The following is a 22,829-nucleotide window of genomic DNA, read 5'->3' as shown; positions in this document are numbered from 1 at the left end:
GATTCTTGCTGCATCCTCTTTCCCTAACACTGTCCCTCTGCCCTGCATTTTACACTTGGGTACTTACTACTGTTTACTCTGATTCCGCAGCACAAGCCAAAGCTAAGAAAACTTTCAGTAAAGCATTTGCTTAGACCATAGCCAATTTCTTCTACTTGACAAAAAGTCAACTCACTTTGTAATCTAGTGACAAAAAGTCAGTAGTCATTTTTATATATAATCAGTTATTATTATTTCCATCAGAAATAGAGAACTAAAAGGAGATTAGACACACACTTCCTGATCTTTATTAGCATTCATCATGAGGGATTTAGTGATAAAGAAATTTATAGCTACTGGCTAAGAAGACAGTTTAAAATGATCTGTGAATGTCTTTCATCCATGCTGATCCATTACCAAAGATAATCAAAAGTTGACTAAAACACCTCCAACCTCAAACACATTAGTTTCAACAGTTGGTTGGGTTAGAGGAAAGAGACCGTTTAATGGCTTGTAGTACTGTTTCAGGTGAACAGAAAGTAAATGTCTGATTGTATCTTGGAGAGAAAAAAAAAATACAATTTAAAACTCACTTCATGGGGGGTGGGGCGCCTGGGTGGCTCAGTCGGTTGAGTGTCCAGCTTCTGCTCAGGTCATGATCTCACGGTTTGTGGGTTTGAGCGCCACGTCGGGCTCTGTGCTGACAGCTAGCTCACAGCCTGGAACCTGCTTCGGATTCTGTGTCTCCCTCTCTCTGACCCTCCCCTGCGCTCGCGCGCTCGCTCTCTCTCTCGCTCTCTCTCGCTCTCTCTCTCTCAAAAATAAATAAAAAACATTAAAAAAAAAATCTCACTTCATGGTACTTTTGTCATTTACTAAGAAACACTATATCTGCTTATTGTGAGCTAATTTGTCCCAGCCCTAAAAGATATCCTCCTGATAAAAGGTTACATTTGTCTTGAAACAAATGTAAAGGGCTGAAGAGGGTAAAAATATTTTATTTCATAGGTTTTCAATGTTATACTAGTGCAGCAATTTTTTTAAATCCCAATATTTCTGGGAAAAGAAACTGGTTGTTAGAAATGTTAAGGATGGGGCACCGGGGTGGCTCTATTGCGTGTCCACCTCCAGATTTTAGATCAGTCATGATTCCAGGGTCGTGGGATCAAGCCTCACATCAGGCTTGGTGCTGAGCATGGAGTCTGCTTGGGATTCTCTCTCTGTCTTTGTCTCTCACTTTCTCTCCTTCCCTCTGCCCTTCATCTCCTACCCTCTCTCTCTCACTCTCAAAAAAGAAAAAGAAACATTAAGGGTAAAAAAATACATAATCTGTAGAATTTTATGATGCGATGTGATTTAAAATGGGAGAGTGGGTCAAGATAACTCCCAAGTTTCTAATATAAAATGGGGATTCCAATCATTGAAAATGGAAATTCTAGATAAGTAGTAAGCATTTAGAAACATGGAATTAAAGTTCATGATAGATGTCTGTATGAAGAAATATTTCAGAGTCATGAGAAAATGAGAAATAGAAGTCGCTGAAGATGTGAGTAAGCTATTTTAGTGGACACCTGGGGTGGCTCAGTCAGTTAAGCCTCCAACTTCAGTTCAGGTCAGATCTCGCGTTCCTGGGTTTGAGCCCCATGTCAGGCTCTGTGCTGACAGCTCAGAGCCTGGAGCTGCTTCAGATTCTGTGTCTCCCTCTCTCTCTGCCCGTCCCCTGTTACGCTCTGGGTCTCTCTCTTTCAAAAATAAACATTAAAAAAAAAAAAAAGACATTTTAGGAGACCACTTTGAATGTAAAAGAGGATAGAAGAGGGAATCCTAATGGCCAGCAATATCTCAGGGATTCTTTCAAGGGGGAGGAAGCATCTAAATAGACCAGAGGGGCACCTGGGTGGCTCGGCTGGTTAAGCATCCACCTCTTGATTTTGGCTCAGGTCATGATCTCACAGTTCAATGGATTAAGCTCCATGTTGGACTCTGTGCTGACAGCACAGAGCCTGCTCGGGATTCTCTCTCTCCTTCTCTCTCTGGCCCTCCTCCACTCTCTCTCAAAAATTAATAAACAAACATTAAAATAAATCAATCGACCAGAAAGGTAGAGTCTAAAATATATTTTTAAAAAGCCTAGGTACACTCTCAAAGGGCAGGCACTGTATCTACATTGCTTGTCACTGTATGTGTTCATGACACCTAATTATACTCCCTGGAACACAACAAACATTCGTTAAGTAAATGAACAAACAATGAGGAGAGTGATGTCATGTCAAAGTAAATGCATAGAGCAGGTCAAGGAGGAAATAATTTACAGTAGTGACTATTGGATTTGGCAATTAGAAGGTCATTAAAGATCTTATCAAGAACAACCTCTGCAGAGGGGCACCTGGCAGGCTCAGTCGTAGGGCATGTGACTCTTGATCTCAGGGTTGTGAGTTTGAGCCCACATGGGTGTGATTACTTAAAAACAAAATCTTAAAAAAAAAAAAAAACAACAACTTCTGTGGAGTTTTGGTGGTAAAACCCAAATTGGGATGCAGTGAGGGGCAAATGCATAATGAAGCAGTGGAGATGTTGAAGACCAATCTTTTTTCCAAAAAGAATGCCAGAGAAGAGCAAGAATTAATAATAATTAGAAAAAATATTATTGAGAACTTTTTTCATAAATTGGGAGAGATCTGAGCAGGTTTATATAGTGGGGCTGGGGGTAGCCAAAAGGAAGAAGAAACTGAAAAGACAAGGAAGGAAGGAGGGAAGGAAGATAGGAAGGAAGGAAGGAAGAAAAGAAGGAAAGAAAAAGAAAGGGAAGGTATGGGAAAGGTACATAGTTGATAAAGTATTATACCTGGACAAGGGGATGAATTCTAAATGAGAGATGGAGAAATCAGTCTAAGACCAAAGGAAAGTCCTATCTACAGAGCAAGCAAATGTGAGGGAAAAGCATTAAAAAAAAGAGTCAAGAATAACACCAAGGTTTCGGATAAAAGGTAGTACTTTATATCTGTACCTCTTATGTTTATATCTACATAAATAGGTGAGGAGAAGAGCAAATGCAGGCATGCACATTAGTAGAGAAATAGAAGTCTGAGGGCTCTTATACTTCACATTTCTCAGTACCATCTTTCTAGAAGGGTTAGGAGTAAAGTAGGGATTGTGAAAAGAATGGTAGATATTTGGGGCAAACTCTACCACAATATTAGGGAATTTAAACACAGATACATGGAAATGGTTGCCACTGTCCCGGTAAGGAGGAGATGATAGATTTTGGTTAGTTGTCCCAATCTGCTTTAGCAGTTTAGCTTTCTACAATGGCACTCAGCAGTCCTGGTATGGGAACCAAAAGGTGGATGGCAGGTTTAATCCAAGGCTAGAAGTTGGCAGAGAAGTAGGATAGAATGGATAAGGACCAGGGAGGTGACTGTGCTAAAAATCAATGCGCTTTGACGTTAGACTGTGTGGAAAGGGAGGAGGCTGGCGATACTTTAAGGTTACAAGGATGGGGTGACTGATTGAAGTGCAAGAGTGTGAAGGGGGATAAAGGAATAAAGGAATGTGGGAGCCTCATGGCTAAGAGGTTATGGCCCTGCATCCCTCTATCAGGATGGGAGAGAAAGGACCCCAAACACAGTGGCAATGAAAAAGCCAGAAGCAATAAGATCAAGAGGTCAGGTAGTCAGGGCACACTGCCTGCACACAATAAAAATGCTAATGTTTGTGTGGTACACTGGCATAAATGAATGAGTTTCCCTGAAGATGTGGATGACTGATCAAGGGATCACTTACTGCCTGATACACATCCTGACACATTTATCACCGATTCCAATCCATTCATTACTGTTGACCAGAACGTGCTGATTTAGGAAAACTCTACCGTAGAAAACACTAAAGGACAAAATTGAAAACAAAATCAAATGACTAATGACCTAGGTCAGAGAGTTAAGGATGAGAGGCCCAAAACAAATGTATCACGATCTGAATCCAGGCAAAACCTGGACTGGATATGAGAGAAAAAAGCAAGGATAGCTCAACAGAGAAGTAGGTGAACATGAAGGTGATGTTTTGAGTCCATAACTTTAGGAATGGTTATTTATTTCAAGGTGATACATCCACTAATTTTAATTACTCATATAACATAACACCAAGTATTATGGGCAATTAATCAGGAAATTTAAAAAAATCGGTAACAAAATTGTAGAGTTTTTACAAATGACATAGTAGTGCTCTGGCGGAAAAAATCCAGCCCATTGTTTAAATACAAAAATTTATGTCTAAAAATGTATCCTAATATCTTTCTGTTTGGCAACTGCACAAACTAACAGGAAATTCTTTTAAGTCTGGGATGCTTGTAAGTATAACCTTTTCTGTGTGTCAGTAGTGTACAAGATGCTTTATTGTGCTTGAACATCTTTGAAGGAATGATCAAACAAGCAGAATGTCATTTGCATTGTCAAATGACCTTCGTCTGTGATCCTCATAGAAAACAAACAGCTTTAAATGAGAAGAAACTGTTAATTTGGCCATGTTACAATTACAAGAGTTCATCACGTGCTATATCCTATAGTTCTGAATTATGGCACTCTTTTATGTAGTTACACTGTAAATCACTATTTATGGCATTTTTGCACTTCTAGCCAAAATATCCAGTAAATCAAATTGGAGATGAAATATTTTTGGCTTAAACCGATTCAATATGTTCTCACTTCTGACAGCTGTAAAACTCAAGAGTTATTTTACATCTCAGTGTTCGAAGTCTAAAAATCCCAATTTTGGATGACCAGATGCACTCCAACTAAAATCCTGGAAATCTCATGATGTCTGGGAAATTAGCTGAGAGGGGCATGAGCAGATCGTTGATGCTGGAGGAAAGTCATAGGGGAATCACAGTAAAAGACCATTAACTAAGAACTCAAAAGCAAGAGATTATAAAAGCCAAAATTTTAAGAGATACATAAATTGGAATTAAGGTGTACCTGTTAACAGGATGGTAAAAACACTTTGTTTTAATCTAGAAAGTCAGCTAATGATAAAGAGTCAGAGCCCGAGTCTGGTAATTATTCTAACAAAACATTTATATAGAAGGTAGTCGTTCTTCTTTAAGGCTGTTGCAACAATTAGTAAAAGAAATGAAAAAGGATTGAAGGGATAGCCTAAAGCAAGAATATAAACAGTAAGGGAAAAACAGTTCACCACCCCAGGGGGATATTGTCATAATTGCCCGAGATTTTCCAAGTCAAAATGACTATGTCAGTATTATTATTTTAAAACAATTTGGTAACGTCACAGAATCATTTATGCACATATGCTAGAACAATTTAAAGCTTGAAAAGTAAGATGTAATCTAGTCTTTGCTCTACCATGAATGGCTGGGATGATGATTCCGGCTGGAACCACAAGTGTGGAGCTGAGCCTGTGGTCTTTCTGTGCTTACATGAGCTACCTTATCTTCTCACTGGAATATGACTCTTGGAAATGCAGTATTTATGCTGAATATTTCTGAAATCTTTCAAGTGCATTTTGCTTAGTGGCTATTACTACTATTTTAAAATAGCAAAGAAATATATTTGGATTCTTGCCACTCTTCTTCCAGAAGAGATGGAATTCAAAAGTGATTTTTCATTCACAGGTATGTGAACACAGATTTCTTTCCCTCTGTGATTGTGGATTGATAACAACTGTAGAACCAAGTGATGCTTTGGGAGGGTTTAGCTTTTGCTCTTTCTCTCAGCTGCTCCTGGCCCCTAGTCATCATCAAGATTAATACACAACATGTACAAATAGTGTTTGCTATACCAAATCAGCGTCAGGAGGAATTCTCTTTCTTCTCTTCCAAAGGAATCACTGCCCTACAGCCATCCTATCCCTAGTGTCATTGCTGAGTGGCAGGCAGCATAGTATACGGGTCAAATACATGGATTTGGGAATCAGACAGACTCTGCTCCATACAAGTTGAAAAGGATAGACAGTATCTCTATGTGTTTGACCTTGGGGAGACATAACCTTCCTAGATTTTTTAGAGTGGGTACACTGATGAAATAAAATTACACATTATGAAGTACATGGGTAGTATCTGGCAGATATTAAGTGTTCAGGTAAAGCCAATATTTCCAATATTATTGTTACTGGTATTATTACTGTACATTGAAAATTTTCCTTGCAAATAGCTTATCTAATGAAACAAAATCCACAACAATAACCATAAGAATAGGAATTGAAGAATATAAGGGTTTTTTTTTTGCTTACTAATAAGCAATACAAAGAACTCAACATGTACTCTCTTCTATCACTTGCTTTGAAGATTTCATTTATGAAGATTTAAAGGCTCACAGTTTATATTATTTTGAGGGGGACTAATTATCAGGAAATGAGGTTTTCTTGTTAATCAAAAAACCTGGTTAAATAATGAGCTGTCATTTGTTATGGAATGAACTGTGTTCCCTCAAAATTCATACGTTGAAGTCTTAACACCCAGTACCCCAGAATGTGACTATATTTAGATATTGAGGCTTTAAAGAGATGATTAACTTAAGGCTCTCAGGATGGGCCCCAATCCACCCGACTGGGGTCCATGTAAGAGGAGGAGAGTAGGACAGACAGATGACAGGGGTCCACGGGCATGCATGGATAACCATGTGATGAGCAGCAAGAAGGCAGCCATCTGCAAGCCATGGAGAGAGGCTTCAGAGGAAACCACCCTGCTGGCACCTTTATCTTGGACTTCTAGCCTCCCAAAGTATGAGAAACTAAATTTCTGTTTAAGCCACCGAGCCTGGGTATTTTGTTAAGGCAGTCCTAGTGAACGAATATACTACCTATGGATGACCAGCAAAAGAACAGAATATGACAAAATAATTCTAAAACATGTTGAATGTGATTTGATTATTTAGAGAACATTTCAGTCTCTTATATTGCATCAGCATTATCTATATGACCATCAATTTTCATTTAACTAGCAAAGAAATGTTATTAGAGAATTCTGCATGTCAGTTTAATTCAACAAATATTGATTGAATTGTGACCACGTGGAGAAGCCTTGTGCTTACTGGTGAGCACTGTATGCTGTGGGAGAAGAGAAAGATAAGCAAGAAAGTATTTCAAATACAATACAAGGGGAGAGAGACCGTTGTAAACAGTCATAAGAATGAATTATAATAAAGGGGAAAAACAAGGGAGTTGAGAGCATAGCTATGTGAAGGTCTGACTTTAACTTGATAGACTGTTAAAGATTTAGTGTGAAAACAGATTTGGGCTGGCATGTTCAAGATAAGTAGGATTTTAATGGGTGGGGGAGGAGAAAATTCCAGGATGAATGTAAATACAAAATGTTTTGTAAATATTTAATAGTCAAGTAAGGAGAATAGGGTGGGGATGGAGCCATGGAAAGCCTGAAAGATTCTGAGTGTGGACCGAACTAAAAACAAGTATTAATCGAAGAGCAGTAGGAGCAATATCAGGAATTATATTAGTAATAGTAGGACTCATTAAATAAATAGCTAGTACTTATTTACTCTCCATTATGTGCCAGGGTCCTAACAAACACTTCATGTTCATGAACTCCTTTAATTCTCAAAAATTAAAGATATGTACCTCCTGTTTTGAAAAATGAGAAATCAAGTGCAAAGAAGGGAAGGAACTTTCCAAAAGTCAGGAAATAAGTGGTAAATTATCCACACTAATATTTTTTCTATAAAATGGAAACTAAGAACTGAAGACATCATGTAATCCATCCTCTCCGCATACTTGGATTCATTTCTGTTTGTTTGGGAAATAGATGCCATACGTTGTAATCAACGTGAAAATATATTCAGACTTTTGTTTCTGTGGAAAATGTAAAGAGTTTAAAAGGCAAACTTAAAACATGTATCATTCTTTCTGGCAGAAAATCAAGGCCTGTCTTCTAGGCCTTTCCTGTAATGACAAGTGAAGAGATCCTAAGTCAGCCAGCTTTTCCTGTGAATTACCAAGTGGGATGGTTTTGAAGATAAATGGTAGGAGGATAGGGTAGGGCTGTGGAGCAGAGAAATGTGTGAGCAAAAGCAAGTTTTGGAAAATAAAAGTGTTTCATTTTTTACTATTATGCTTCTCAGGCCACAAAAATCTGGAGTCTGGAACAACCAGGGTGGGGAAAAAACAGGCTGAGGAACAGTAGCCGTGGCAAACCATCAAAATTCTCTCCAGTTCTGTGTCCTAACCACCAAGTTTTCATTAAAAGAAAGATTCCATTAAAAGAAAAGGATATTAACTAACTGTAAGTTAAAAAGAAATACTCTTTTATAAGTAGTAAAGAATAATAACATGGCCAATACACTATAGTCTGAAACCTTGGTCATTGGACCACAAATGGGGTTGTCAAAACACATTAGGGTAATGACTCTGAAGTATTCACCAGTAAGGACAGAAACTATGCATGTGTGTAAACATTCTTCTCCAAGCAAAGAAGATAGCTGGAAGTCACTGTCATCCCCGCTAATGGAATAAACTACCACCAGTCTGATACAGAGCCCAGACCCAAGCTACTGGCCCTACAGGTACCTGCCATGGGGCCATCCTACTCCCAAGCACACTTAAATACATATGTGTATGTGTATCTAGTTTATAATTTTTTGAGATCAGTATCATTTGCATTGGCCAAAAGGAATAAAAGGTAACTGATGGCAATTCACTGGAGTGTTCTCATTTTTTTTTTTAGCATGTTAATGAATCTTTGCTGATTAGCAAATGAAACTGTACTAAAAAGCAACTGATGGAGAAAGACACAGTCCATATGTCTGGTGATACGTTTTAATAAAATGCTTTTTGTGAAAAAAAATGAAGACACCCACAGTATTGAGAGATACTTAATGGAACCTTGATTTTATAGCCTCTGGTTATGGTCATAGAGACAAATTAGTTAGAAAGCAGAAGTAATTATAGAGATGTCCTATGTAACCCTCAGTTAGCTATGATCTCAAATATTTCCACATCTGAGAACAGATATTTTGGAGTATAACAAAAGAAATTTAGAAAGGAAACACTAAGAGAAAATTTAGCAGACATATTTACAAATGTTGCAAAGAAAGGGTTTATAAATAATTTATATGAATAATAATACTCATGTTTGTGCTATACTTTGCAATCTTACTTTGACTAATATCTTTTCTAGTTATTTTCTGTTCTTTACCTATTTCTTTTCAACAAATCCTCAAAATACTGTAGAACACTAAAGATAGTTAAACCAATTTATGACTGTGTCAGAATGTCACTTCCTATTTTAAGCAGGAATACTGTTTTGAGATTCATTAATAACTGTAAAATAGACTTCAAAGGATCAACATTTATTTGGTTTAAAATTTTAGTTGGTCTGGTTTGCATTGTGAAATAGGAGTAGGCTTCAGTAGAGTTAAGGGGAACTGTTAGCAAGACCCTGTCCCATTTCCAACTCTTGCAAACTAAGTTTAGATGGGGAAAACACTAGTGTCAGAGTTAATGCTTTAATTTCTAAACTGGATCCCTTCCATGACATCTTTTGTAAACTCTTCCCATTGAGAAATGTTATTGTGCTTTCCTCAGGAACAATCTGGAACCCAAGTGTCTATTTGTTATAGTGTAGGAAAGCAATAGTCAAATACACTGGGATTACATTTGAGAGTAATGCTGTTCCTGGTGAGCACTGGGTGGGCAAATCTTCAAGGGTGCTAAATGTTGGGGGAAATGTCCTCAGCCTCTTATGTGTCAGAAAAGTAGTATTTTAAAAATTAGATTCAGAGAACAACAAAAAGAGATATTTAATCATTCCAATAGTTTTATAAATATGTTTTCATAAATATGGTCTTTAGCCTTCAGGGTCTTTATCTGTTTGTTTTTAAATAACTATCAAAATTCATCAGAACTAAATTAAGCCTCCTCCCATCAAGAATCACCTGATTCCTCCTCTTCACCCAAGACTCATTAACATTAAGGGCATCACATGCCTGTGAGCAGCTTATCAAGACTCTGTGAGATGTTACAAGCTTCACGACCTTCACTAAAGTGAAAGCATTTCCAAGTACAATTCATTTAACTACACTATTATGCTGGATGACAGGTCTAAGACTGAGGGAGTCTGAGAATAGTAAAGCTCCCAGTCCCCTGGGGTAGACAGATAAAATGAGGCAGAACCTGTCTAAACAACACATTTGTTATAACTAGTTGTGGTGTTTTTAAAGTCTTTACTCTAGAAACTACAGTCATTGTGCCAGAGTTCACCTTATCACTACTGCCACGAAAGCATTTCAGACACACATCAGACTTGCCCATCTCTATTAAACCAGAAGACACAATATATATAAACCACTGAATCCAGATTCACATTTTTCATTAATATGTACTCAAGTTACTAAAGAAATTCTTGTTCTAAATATTTTGCTGTCGCAGTTCTCTTAAGAAGTCAGCATTTTGCTAAATTTTGGCTTTTGTTACTATAAATACAAAACAATGTTTTTTTGATCAATATCAATTGTAAATATATGGTAGACTTTATTAATAATTACAAAAACAGTTTTAATGTACATGGTATTTGCTTTCAACACACTAATTCTTAAAAGAATATTGTTATTTTATAATATTCTTTAAATATTAAAAATTAATTTAGATCTTAAACGTTAGATTTAGCCACTCGACAAAAAGGAGGTGGGGGGAAGAAACTAACGTTGGCTGACCAGGTCTACTATGTTTAAGTACCATGCCCAGCAAGGAATACAATGAACTTGAAATGATCACTGGCCAGTGGTGAAGGTGATGTGATAAAAATGACCTTGTTACACAATGACAAGGGTGGTAGTAAAGCAAAAGAAGTGTTGTAAGACAACAGATAAAATCAGGCTTAATCTGACTAGGACAGTCAGTATTATTTCAAGTTCTAAAAGACTTATAAAGTAGGTGATATAAAACTGAACCTTAAAGGATAAATAGTAGTGGTAATAATAATGATAATTACAACTCCGGTGCTGCTCGCATAGCTCTTGCTATATTGCATGCATTGTCCTATGAGCCATACATATGTTAATTTAATGTTCACAATAACTCTGTAAGGCAAGTACTAGTATCCTCATTCTACAAATGAGAAAACTGAGGTTCATAATGATTAAATGACTTGCCCAGGAACACACAACCAAGAAGTGGTGGAGCAGAGATTTGATCCAGATGGTCTAGCCCCAGAGTCTCACTCAGCTACTATAGCAGACTGTCCCTCATATAGAAATTCATCAAGGAAGAAGGCTAACAGGAGGGAATAATAACAAAGCATGAACTTGGGAGACAAACGATTATGCTGTCTTAGGTCACTGGGCTCCTTGAACATCCTCCTTACTATCTGAGGAGACATGTGAAATACACAGAACTCCCTTATTCCTCCCACCATATGCTTCCATTTTGGTTGTTCTGATAGGAAAGACAAAACAAAAACAAAAACAAAAACAAAGTGAAGAAAGCATATATAGCATGGAAATCCATTTTATTTAGAATTATTATATACATAATAGAATATTAAAATGGAAGTCCTGGCTGAAGTACCAAGACAATAATTAACACATTCCAAAGGAGGTGTTAGACCATATGCTGAATCTCCAAAGGAAGATTCTGAGAAACAGTTACACAATTCTTAAATGCCACATCCACACCAATGTTCTGAAGTTGGAAATGAGGGAGGAGGATTTATTTGGATTGATAAGCTGTGGATTAAACTCTAAGGCATGTTTGCCTGGGGAGAAAGATTTCAGCAGGATTTTTTGGAGACTTATTTGATGGCATGTGGACTAATGTCTGATTTTATGCATGAGAAACCTAAATGCCAAGTGATTGGTTAATTCCACTTTATGGTGGAACGAAGGGGAGATTGTTATATTGGTAATCATCTAATTCCTAGTGTACGTTGTGGTTCATAGGCGTGTACTTTCTGTGGATCAGACATAGGCATTTTGTAAGACGGAATGAGGATGGGGTCATCTGCTGTAATATCTAAGAAGGATACCTGGATAGGGTCAACAGATCTCAAAAACTAGAGGGGACCAGTTGCTTTCTTAGCCAGAATAGGGATTCTTTGCACCATTATAACAACTGAAGAGGGGCGAGTCTACAAATAACCAATGAAAGCATTTAAAAGAAAGTTTTATATAGTCAATTAATCTATGACAAAGAAGAAAAGAATATGTAATGGGGAAAGGACAGATGCTTCAATAAATGGTGCTTTGGAAACAGGGAAACTACATGCCAAAGTATGAAACTGAACCACTTTCTAACACCATACAGAAAAATAAACTCAAAGTGGAGTAAAGAGCTAAATGTGGGACTTGGAACCATAAAAGTCCTAGGAGAATAAAGGTGGTAATTTCTCAGACATTGGATGTAGCAATATTTTTCTAGGTAGGTCTCCTAAGGCAAAGGAAGACAAAGTAAAAATAAACTATTAGAACTATTTCAAAATAAAAATCTTTTGCACATCAAAGGAAACTATCAACAACCTGCTGAATAGGAGAAGATATTTGAAAATGACATATCTGAGAGGTTAATATCCAAAATATATAAAGAACTTACACATACAACTCAACACCAAAAAACCCTCAAACAATCTGATTAAAAAATAGGCAGAGGAACTGAAGAGACATGTTTCCAAAGATGGCTATCAGACACATGAACATATGTTTAACACTAGTCATCAGGAAAATGCATATCAAAGTCATAATTTAAGATCACCTTACACCTATCAGAGTGGCTAAAACAAAAAAGACAAGAAACAAGTATTAGTGAGAATGTGGAGAAAAAAACCTCATGCACTTATGCACTGTTGATGAGTACAGCCACTGTGGTAAAAAACAACAACTACAAACAACAATATGGAGGTTCCTCAAAAAATTAAAAAAAGAAATACTATCTGATCCAATAATTTCACCACTGGGTATTTACTCAAAGAAGATGAAAACACTGGGGCACCTGGGTGACTCAGTTGAGCATCTAACTTCAGCTCAGGTCATGATCATGGTTTGTGAGTTAAAGTCCCGCATCGGGCTCTGTGCTGACAGCTCGGAGCCTGGAGCCTGCTTCAGATTCTGTGTCTCCCTCTCTGCCCCTCCCCCACTCACACTCTGTCTCTATCAAAAATAAATAAACATGAAAAATTAAAAAAATGAAAACACTAAGTTGTAAAGATACATATACTCCTATGTTTATTGCACTATTGTTCACACTAGCCAAATTATGGAAGCAACCTAAGTGTCCATCAACAGATGAATGGATAAGGAAGATGTGGTATGTTTGTGTAGATAAATATCTACACACACACACACACACACACACACACACACACACACACACACACACTGAACTAAGCAGTCATAAAAAAAGCATGAGGCGTGCCTCGGGGGTTCAGTCCTCAGTCGGTTAGGTATTCAACTTTGGCTCATGTCATGATCTCATTCATGGTTGGTAAGTTTGAGTCACGCATGGGGCTCTGTGATTATAGCTCAGAGCCTGGAGCCTGCTTCAGATTCTATGTCTCCCCCTCTTTCTGCCTCTCCCCTGGTTATGCTCTGTCTCTCTCAAAAATAAACATTAAAATAATTTTTTTAAAAAAGCATGAGAATGTGCCATTTGTGACAACATGGATGGATCTAGAGGGTACTGTGCTAAGTGAAATAAGTCAGACTGAGCAAGAAAAATACCATATATTTTTTTTATATGTGGAATAAAACCCCCCAAATGAATAAACCAATAAAAACAGAATCAGACCTATAAAAACAGAGAACTGATGGTTGCTAGAAAAGAGGAGGGTGGAGGAAGAGCGAAAGAGGTGAAAGGGAGTGGGAGATGCAGGCTTCTGGTTATATAATGGGTAAGTCATGGGAATAATAGGCAAGCATAAGGAATAGAGTCAATGATACTTAATAGGATAGTATGGTGACAGATGGTAGCTACATGTGCAGTGAGCAAAGTATAATGTGTAAACTTGTCAAATCACTATGTTGTACACCTGAAACTAATGTAACATTATGTATCAACTATACACAAAAATTTTTTAAGTCAACTTATGTATATATTTTTGTAGCACATAAATATCAATAAAAAATTTAAGCATTAAACTAAAAAAAAAAACAAAAAAAACTCTTATCATCCCAAATCCAGAGAGTAGCTATGCTAAAACCAATACTCTAGTATTTAAGAAAGAAAGGTCTTACTCTTCCCCCTGTTTCCATCCATCAAACCCAGAGGAATCAGGAGCTGATGTCAGCAAACAGGATGGAAGAGCTGAAGGCCAGGTGGGGAAAGAGACCAGAGAGCAAGTACCTTTTCTCCATGGTAGGCTTCCTGTCCAGGAGGTCTGAGCTTGGAACTCAAGGGGAGAAGCTTTTTTTTTTTTTTTTTTTTTTTTTTTTTTAGTATTTATTTATTTTGGAGAGAGACAGAGAGGAAGAGGAAGAGAGAGAACAAGTGAGGAAAGGGCAGAGAGAGGGAGACACCAAATACAAAGCAGGTTCCAGGCTGTCAGCACAGAGCCCGATGTGAGGCTCAAAGTCACAAACTATGAGATCATGACCTGTGCCAAATTTGGACACTCAACTGAGTCACCCAGGCATCCCAAGGGGAGAAGCTTTATATAAAGTTAAGAATATTATATATTACATAGCCTGAATATTTAAATGGTTAAATTGAATCTGTGTTTTTGGCCAGTAAGTGCTGTAGGACATTTTATTACCCGAGAGTGTCCAGAGAAGTCATGGGGCCTGCCTGAACTTATATCAAGGGGTATGGAAAGAACCTGATTTGCAGGGTGGATTGGGAGGGATTTAAAGTAAATTTAATCTATAATTATATTCAACAAATTACACTCAGTCAACATAACAGCTACATATACGACAGTCTCTACACAGAGCACCTGCACATGTATAATTCTGCCCACTTCCGTTCAAAGTGTAAAGGCAGCACAGGAGCTTCAGAGGCTGAGATCTGGAGCCAGCATGCCCTAGTGTGTCTCAGCATCTTCATCTGTGAAACCAGAGTAACGACCCCATGTACTTCCCGGTGTCGTCCGAAGGATTAAATGGAACAATACGCGAACGCTTTTAATACAGTGCTTCCCGCACAGCACACATTCTGTAAGTTATACTTGCCATGCTAGTTGTTCTTACTGGTAACATTAAAAGGGTCTTTCTGACCCACCTTGACTACAAAGAACAACTGGAGCAGGAAGCTCACCACTACTATGTCTGATCTAATCACATTTTTGCTACTTTCAAATCCAAAGACCCAAATAATGCCACCGTAGCTCTTCCCATCCGACGGACAGTGGTAAGTCCAGCTTCAAACAAAAACAAAGACAAAAGTAACAACTGATGTTTATTGTGAGCCTGCTATGGCCATGCAATGCACTCTGAGCTCTCGGCCCTGAGCCCATGATCTCCCTCATTCTTCCCCACCCTCCAGGAAGTGACTATTCTCATCATCCCCACCTTATTGATGAGAAGCTAGGTTGAACAGTTACTGTCAGCGTTTGCAAACTGAGGCTAATCATTTGGTTAATCAAAACTGGTCTCATGTTGGTATCACATATTTCATATGCTACATGTCATAGGGATTTCACTCAAGACCACTAGTAACTCTAAAACAATGCATCTTTTAAGAAGAAGCAGTCCTTCTTTAGTCACATTTTTGAAGTGTTTTAAAATGTAGTCAATATTACCAAGTTAAATCAATTTAATTATCTTTTAATTCCCAGTTACAGATTTTCATGTTGGAACCCATATAAAACCAAATAATAAACATATTGCAACTGATGGGTTCACTACTTAATGGGTTTGAATAGAAAGAGGTGGAGATTTAAATGAACTTAAAGCACACTATCCAGTCAGGTGAACTCTTCCCAACAGTCATGCTTTATCTCTGTCTTCTCTGACCTTCCTTTAGCCTCAGTTTCCTGATATCTAAAATGAGGATTTGTTATCAGAATCAAAGGAAACAATATATACACATGTTAAAATGATTTTTTTTACTGGAAAAGGCTATAAAATGTTATCAACATATTTATAATGAGATATTAAAAATATGTAAAATGTCATCAAAAATTTAAAGATAAATATTTAGCTGCCCAAATGCATATGGTACTTAACATATGGAGGGTGCACAATATTAAATAAAAGTATATGTTCTGAGTTCCTTACTAACATTCAGAAGTGAGGTGAACAGTGAGCTCCTACTACTGTCACTGCCACAATGAATTCTATCTGCAGCCTCTGTAATTTGGGGAGGAGATGAGGGAGAGCTTGAAAACACACAAAATACATGTGATAGTCCTAAACCTGGAATTTAAATCATGTCACAGTTCTTCTAGCACCCCCCCCTTAAGTGCATAGGCAAATACACAAATACAACCATAAAAAATAACATTAAAAATAATACCTTCTAATAACTAAGTGGAGAATTCTTGATATGCTCAAATTTTACAGTGTTTATGTCATGAGTAGGAGATTGAGAAATCTGTTTTCTTCACTGATACCAGAATAAAATAGGTAAAAGAACCACAACTAATTATATATCATGTAGTCCTTGTTCCGTCTTTATTGAGCACCTGCTATGTGCCAGGTAGTCATCAGGTTCTGGGTAAAAAAAGTGGTCTTTCTGAGGAGTTCTTAGACTAGTTAGGGACACATACAATTAACTAGTACTTTGGAAAGAGCAGGAGATCTTCTAGGAATGGGGAAGAACTGGAGGCTACGTGAACTCCCAAGACAGGCATTTTCCAGCAGAGTTCCCTGTGCATAGTGACATCAAAGCTGAAACTTAGGTGGGGGCTGCATGGGGAATTGTACTAAGGGAACAGGAATAACGATGATGCTGAGAGGGCTGGAAAGCATGAAGAATTCAGTGGCTCAGGGAATGGGGTCGGGACATAGAAGGCTCAAGAGGTCATTGAGGACAGATCATAAAAGGTCTTATGAGCTAGGACTCCACAGGAAATGTTAAGAGTAATAATAATGCATAAAAATATTTCCTTGTGTTGCAAGTGTATTCATTTCTTCCCCTCTATTATTATTAATAGCTAGTTGCTTTTGAAGAAGCTTCAAATTTTAATAAAAAAGGGAAGTATAAAGATCTAAAAAAAAAAAAGCTACTGTTAATTTAAGAAAAGATTTAGAGTAAAGAGATCTTTGGAATGGTCTCTCCCTCCTTCTGGCAGCCTGCATTATGAAAGCTTGCAAAAGGGTAATGATTCACCTTCCCTGAGAAAGAATGGATGCAGAAGGCAGAAAGATTTTTTCCTTTGGCCTTATACCAGTTTGCTTTCATAAGGGTTTGCCCATTAACACCAGAAACTCATGGGAAAATTAGTGTCCCCTACGCTAAAAACTAATTTTTAGAAACATGTCAACAGGTTGAGTTTTCTGGCAGATGGTGATTTCCTAAGGGCAGGACAAGAAACTGGATACTCCTTGCCTACTAAATGACCTAGGCACCTGATCTAAGAGCTGCTAAATGCAAAAGATGAACCCTCAAGTGGACTCCAATTTTAATACCATATCAGTTAAGACTGGATTTGGCTGCAAGAAATAGAGATCCCCAAAACAGTGGCTGAAACAAGATACGACTTATAGTTTTGCTGTCTGGTGCTATGCGTTACTACTCCACAGGGTTATTACAGACTAGTCCACTTCTATCTCAACTTTCAACCATAGTAGCTGCTATTTCCCAGATGACGTCAGAGTCCAATCCAGCTACTGAAGTGCCAGGCATCACAGTGTAAGATGTGAGGTGGAGGAAAATGGTGAAGAATGTCATGCTTTCTCCTCTTTAAGGCATCCTCTAAGAAGTGTACACAGTTGTTTACATTTCATTGGCCGAAATTTAGTCATGAGTGTCTTCCAAACTACAGAGAGAGGCCAAGGAATACAATTTTCAAGATAGATGGCAAAGTGTGGAGCTGAAAAGGTGTGGTTTTTGATGCAAGAAGGAAGAAAGAAGATAGATGGATAGGATAGGATGGATTTTGAAAGACAGTTCTCAATGTCTGTCAAAAGTATATACTTATGGATGAAAACGTGAACCCAGAACCACAATATATGCTGGTTTATTTATAAATTTTGTAATATTCTACTGCACTATTTAATGGAAATTATAAAATATGGACAAAGAATTTAAAGAATACAATAAAGATAAATGTAAATAACATTTGCTATATTAATCTTTTAAACCTCAGTGGACTGAAGATCCATTTTGAAAATCACTGCTCTAGGAGTCAATCAGTAAAAATTCTTAGGATGCTACTTCTATGGATTGGCAAGAAAGCAGTCGCAAAATCTACAGTCTATATTGATATGAGCTCTTCTCTAGTTTGTTAAGGAAAAAATCTATTTCAATAGGCAAGTTACTATTCAGACAGCTGGACTAATTCTGACTATTGGCAAGACTAGAAACTTTAATAGAGCCTCAAGGATTATAACTTTAGCATATGCAAATGTCAGTACTTTACTACAGAGCAAAGATGTAAAAAATAGAAATAATACAAATTAACAGGTGTTAGTATATGAAGACTTTGAGGCTATGTTCTTGTATATTTCCTCTAAGCTGGGACTTCTTTTTTCTAAAACTGTAATTATACCAACGTTTCTGAAAATACAATGGCAATATGTATACAAAAACATTAAAAATATTTGTATTTCATGAGTAAACTTGTAAGGATTAATCTTTGGGAAATGATCTGAGATTTGGTGATACATTTATAAGTTTATAAAAAAAGGTGTTCATTGCAAAATAATTTATATTAAAATATAATTAAAAACAGCTTATAAAGTCAAGTATAATTGTGAATTATGATACAGCCATATGATGAAACACTATATAACTATGAATATTTATATTTTTGAAGACTGTCTTATAACATAGAAAAAATTTCCATGATATAACAGTGAGAAAGCAACATAAGAAATTAATTCACACATGCACACCTTTCTCCTTCTTGCACACACATGTTCCTATATAGATTACATAGATGAGAGCCTGGGAAGCGCATTCAAGTTTTAATCTTGTCTAGGGAGTTGTATTAGAGATGATTGTTATTACTTTTTATAGTTTTCCTTATTTTCCAAATTTCCCAGCACAAACATGTTCTATTTCTATAATCAGAACTCAATGTTACTGAAAATCAATCTTCTTGAAAATTACCTTGATAGAAAATGTAAGTATGTAGATTCTCAAAATTAATACATATGAAAACAGGTGTTGTAGGTATACGTACTAGGCAAGAGAGACACAGAGTCCTGAGACCTCAGAAAGGGTCCTCGGAAGGACATTCAGGGAGTCCATTTTATTTCACGTGACAGGAAATTATAATTTAGACATCAATTATTCATATTATAGTGACAACACACTATCAAATGATGCATCTGAATTTGGATATGCAGAATTCATATCTGTATTCGTTAGAGATAACTTTCAGAGTGTTAAATAAAAGTTAATCAAGTGTGCTATTTAAACTGTTATGTTAAACAACTGTCATTACCTTAAACTTCAAATCAATGTAAACCTTTGTAGCTAAGATTCAGCTCCCAGAAACTAATGGTTTTACTAGAAAATCTTCCAGGACCAAACGTTCATAGCAAAAATAAGTCTCTAATATTAAAAATTTCCAATAGATAAACACTACAAGGATTACCTGGTTTATGTTTCCAAGTGCAAATTCAACATGAAATGATATTGCCAAAAATCTCTGTGGTCTAAAAGGATTTTTTAAAAAAATATCTACAAAGAGAGTGTACAGTTAGAGCATCTCCTCACTGATCTGGGCCTTCAGAAACACATCAATACATGCAGTACATGAGAACCAGCTGTAAGAGATTTTTCTGTCAATACAAAGCAAGGTCACTGCATTATAGGAAGACTCAGCACTGTTTATTTCACGTCCATAAAGGGATTGTTCAAGGGCAAATTCTAAAAGAATGATTCTGAGGAGCACTGACTCTAGAAAGTCAGACAAATTTGGGAAAACTGTGAATATATTTTGGAGTATTTTGGAGTATGCTGCAAACGGAAACAAAAAAATAATACACAATATATTTCATTTTTCTTTATATATTTTGACTATCTGTCCTTAGTCCTTATTTTATAGCAATAGAAAGGAACATAAGTATCAATAAAATAATAAATTGATGGCAATTATGGTAATTCATTAAAATTTACAATAACAAGAAAAACTTGCAACAACTAAATGCTGACCAAAATTTTAATCCAGTTTAAAGAAGGTCTGTCCTATACTAGACAATGTGCTGGTTGCTGACATCTACTGTTAAGGCTTCCGAATACTGTGCTTTTTACTACACAGCATATTAATAATAGAGAATAGGACCAGTCTACTGTGAGGGCACTTACACATTTACTTCAGTCATCATATTTAAGGAGGCACCAAAAAACCCTCTTTAATCAAGAACAACAACATTTTAACAAAATATTTATACTTTCAGGGATCATTTCTATAGTTCATAACAAAATATTAAAAAAAATAAGATTAATGAAAAAAACCACGATGAAAGCTGCAAAAATTTAACCTAGGTAAAATCTGTCAAAAGCATGTATCAGGGGCACCTGGGTGGCTCATGTAAGCACCGAAACCTTGATTTTGGCTCGGGTCATGATCTCACGGTTCATGAGTTTGAGCCCCATGGTCAGGCTCCATGCTTACAGTGTGGAGCCTGCTTGGGATTCTCTTTCCCCCTTTCTGCCCCTCCCCGGCTCATTTTAGCAGATAAGCATGCACTCTCGAAATAAATAAATTAACCTAGAAAAAAATAAAATTATTTCTATGTATGGGTGACAGGTGTTAACTAGACTTATTGTGGTGCTTATTTTGCAATATATACAAATATCAAGTTAGTATATTGTATTCCTGAAGCTAATATAATGTTTTATGTCATTTATAACTCAATTTTTAAAAAGAGAGAATTTTACATTATAGGGAAAAATGTTTTAGAATAAAAATAAGACTTTTTTGGTAAAATATCTTTTTTTTAAAGTTTATTTATTTTGAGAGAGAGAAAGTGCAAGTTGAGGAGGGGCAGAGAGAGAGAGGGAGAGAGAAAACCCAAAGCAGGCTCCACCCTCTCGGCACAGAGCCTGACTTGGCTGTAACCCACAAATCATGAGATCAGGACCTGAGCTGAAGTCAGAGGCTTAACTGACTGAGCCACCTGGGTGTCTTGAACATCTTTATTTTTAATACTTTAGGATCTCTACACAGTTTCCTCTTGAAAACATCATGACAAAACACCAGCCAGAATATTTCCACTTTATCCCTCACTAAGTCAATGAAAAGATTCTTTTTTGTTTGAGACACAGATCTTCAGAAGAAAGCCATTATGGAAAAATAATGCATTGGTATTTACAAAGCAAATCTCATTATATGTGATGGATGGTTAGAACAGAAAAAAAAATTTAAATCATAAGATACTCCTCTAGTATTTAATATTTGGCTAACCTTCTTTTTCATTGTCTAGACATTTCAACTTATTTCCCCAAGCCTTTTACAAACAATCTTTTCAAAAGCCAAATTCAAGCAACTCTAAGAAACCTTGAGGAAATAAGATGAAACATTCACAAAAACAAAAGCAAGAACACTACAGAGAAAAAAGAATAGCCCTGATAACCAGTCAGGGCTCCAGGAAATTTTCTTTGGAACACTGAAACACAAACCAGCTGTAACAAAATAAGTGATAATAAGATAAAGAAGGTAAACTTATAGCTGTGACATAGCAACTTGATAACCAGGAACTGATACTTAATGAACTAAAGACTAGTTTGTTTAATCCTGTGCTCTAGGAGTAAAAATAGTTGATATCAAAATAATAATTCAGTGATTACATGTAGCATTAAAATATTTTAATAAACAATATATTATGAATAAAAGTAGTTGATACCAAATAATGCAGTGATTACATGTATCATTAAAATACTTTGTTTTATATAAATATATTATTTCATAATATACATATTACATTAATTATGTTATATGATCATTTTATTTATGATTTAGGAGTTTAAAAAGTAAATTAGTACTATTTTAAAATAAAAGACTATATGGATATGACTTCACAAGATTTAGAAAATGTGATTAACTTCTGAGTGGCTCTGTTCCAACTCTAGATTTTCATGTCATAAGTCCTCATCCTTTTGGTAGGGGAAGATTATTGAAATTTCTGATTCCTAAGTCGCATATTAAGTTTTCTAAATCACTATCTTTAGGCTTAGGACCCCAGAAACTGCATTTTTAAGAAGTGTCTCTGGTAATGCTTTTAGGTTCAAGTTGAGAACCAATGCTGACTGTAGACGTTTAATTTGGGATTTAAAAAAAAAATAGTTTATTGTTCAATGGGTTTCCATATAACACCCAGTGCTTCTCCCCACAAGTGCCCCCCACCATGACCATCACTCCCTTCCCTCCCTCCCCCTCCCCCTTCAGTCCATGGTTTGTTTTCAGTATTCAATAGTCTCTCATGATTTGTGTCCCTCACTCTCCCCAGCTCTCTTTACCCCCTTCCTCTCCCTATGGTCCTCTGTTAGGTTTCTCCTGTTAGACCTATGAGTGCAAACATATGGTATCTATCCTTCTCTGCCTGACTTATTTCGCTTAGCATGACACCCTCGAGGTCCATCCACTTTGCTACAAATGGCCATATTTCATTCTTTCTCATTGCCATGTAATACTCCATTGTGTATATATACCACATCTTCTTGATCCATTCATCAGGTGATGGACATTTAGGCTCTTTCCATGATTTGGCTATTGTAGAAAGTGCACTTTCTATAATTTGGGATTTCAAAAAGACAGCTCCTGGGATAGATTATGAGGTTCAGTATTCAGA

At 36.7% G+C, this 22,829-nt stretch overlaps 1 protein-coding gene and 1 pseudogene across 2 annotated transcripts in view; one reads left to right on the top strand and one right to left on the bottom strand.

Moving 5' to 3' along the window:
• IMMP2L (inner mitochondrial membrane peptidase subunit 2) overlaps nt 1–22,829 on the bottom strand; it is an 848,590-nt gene that overhangs the window by 39,330 nt on the left and 786,431 nt on the right. The window lies entirely within an intron of this gene.
• Nucleotides 20,420–20,565, top strand: LOC115286070 (annotated as a pseudogene).

Source organism: Suricata suricatta, chromosome 2 (assembly GCF_006229205.1).
Source record: "Suricata suricatta isolate VVHF042 chromosome 2, meerkat_22Aug2017_6uvM2_HiC, whole genome shotgun sequence".
In the NCBI taxonomy this organism is placed as follows: Eukaryota; Metazoa; Chordata; class Mammalia; order Carnivora; family Herpestidae; genus Suricata; species Suricata suricatta.
Note: the sequence above shows the minus strand (reverse complement) of the source record. Positions and strands in the feature narration are given on the sequence as shown.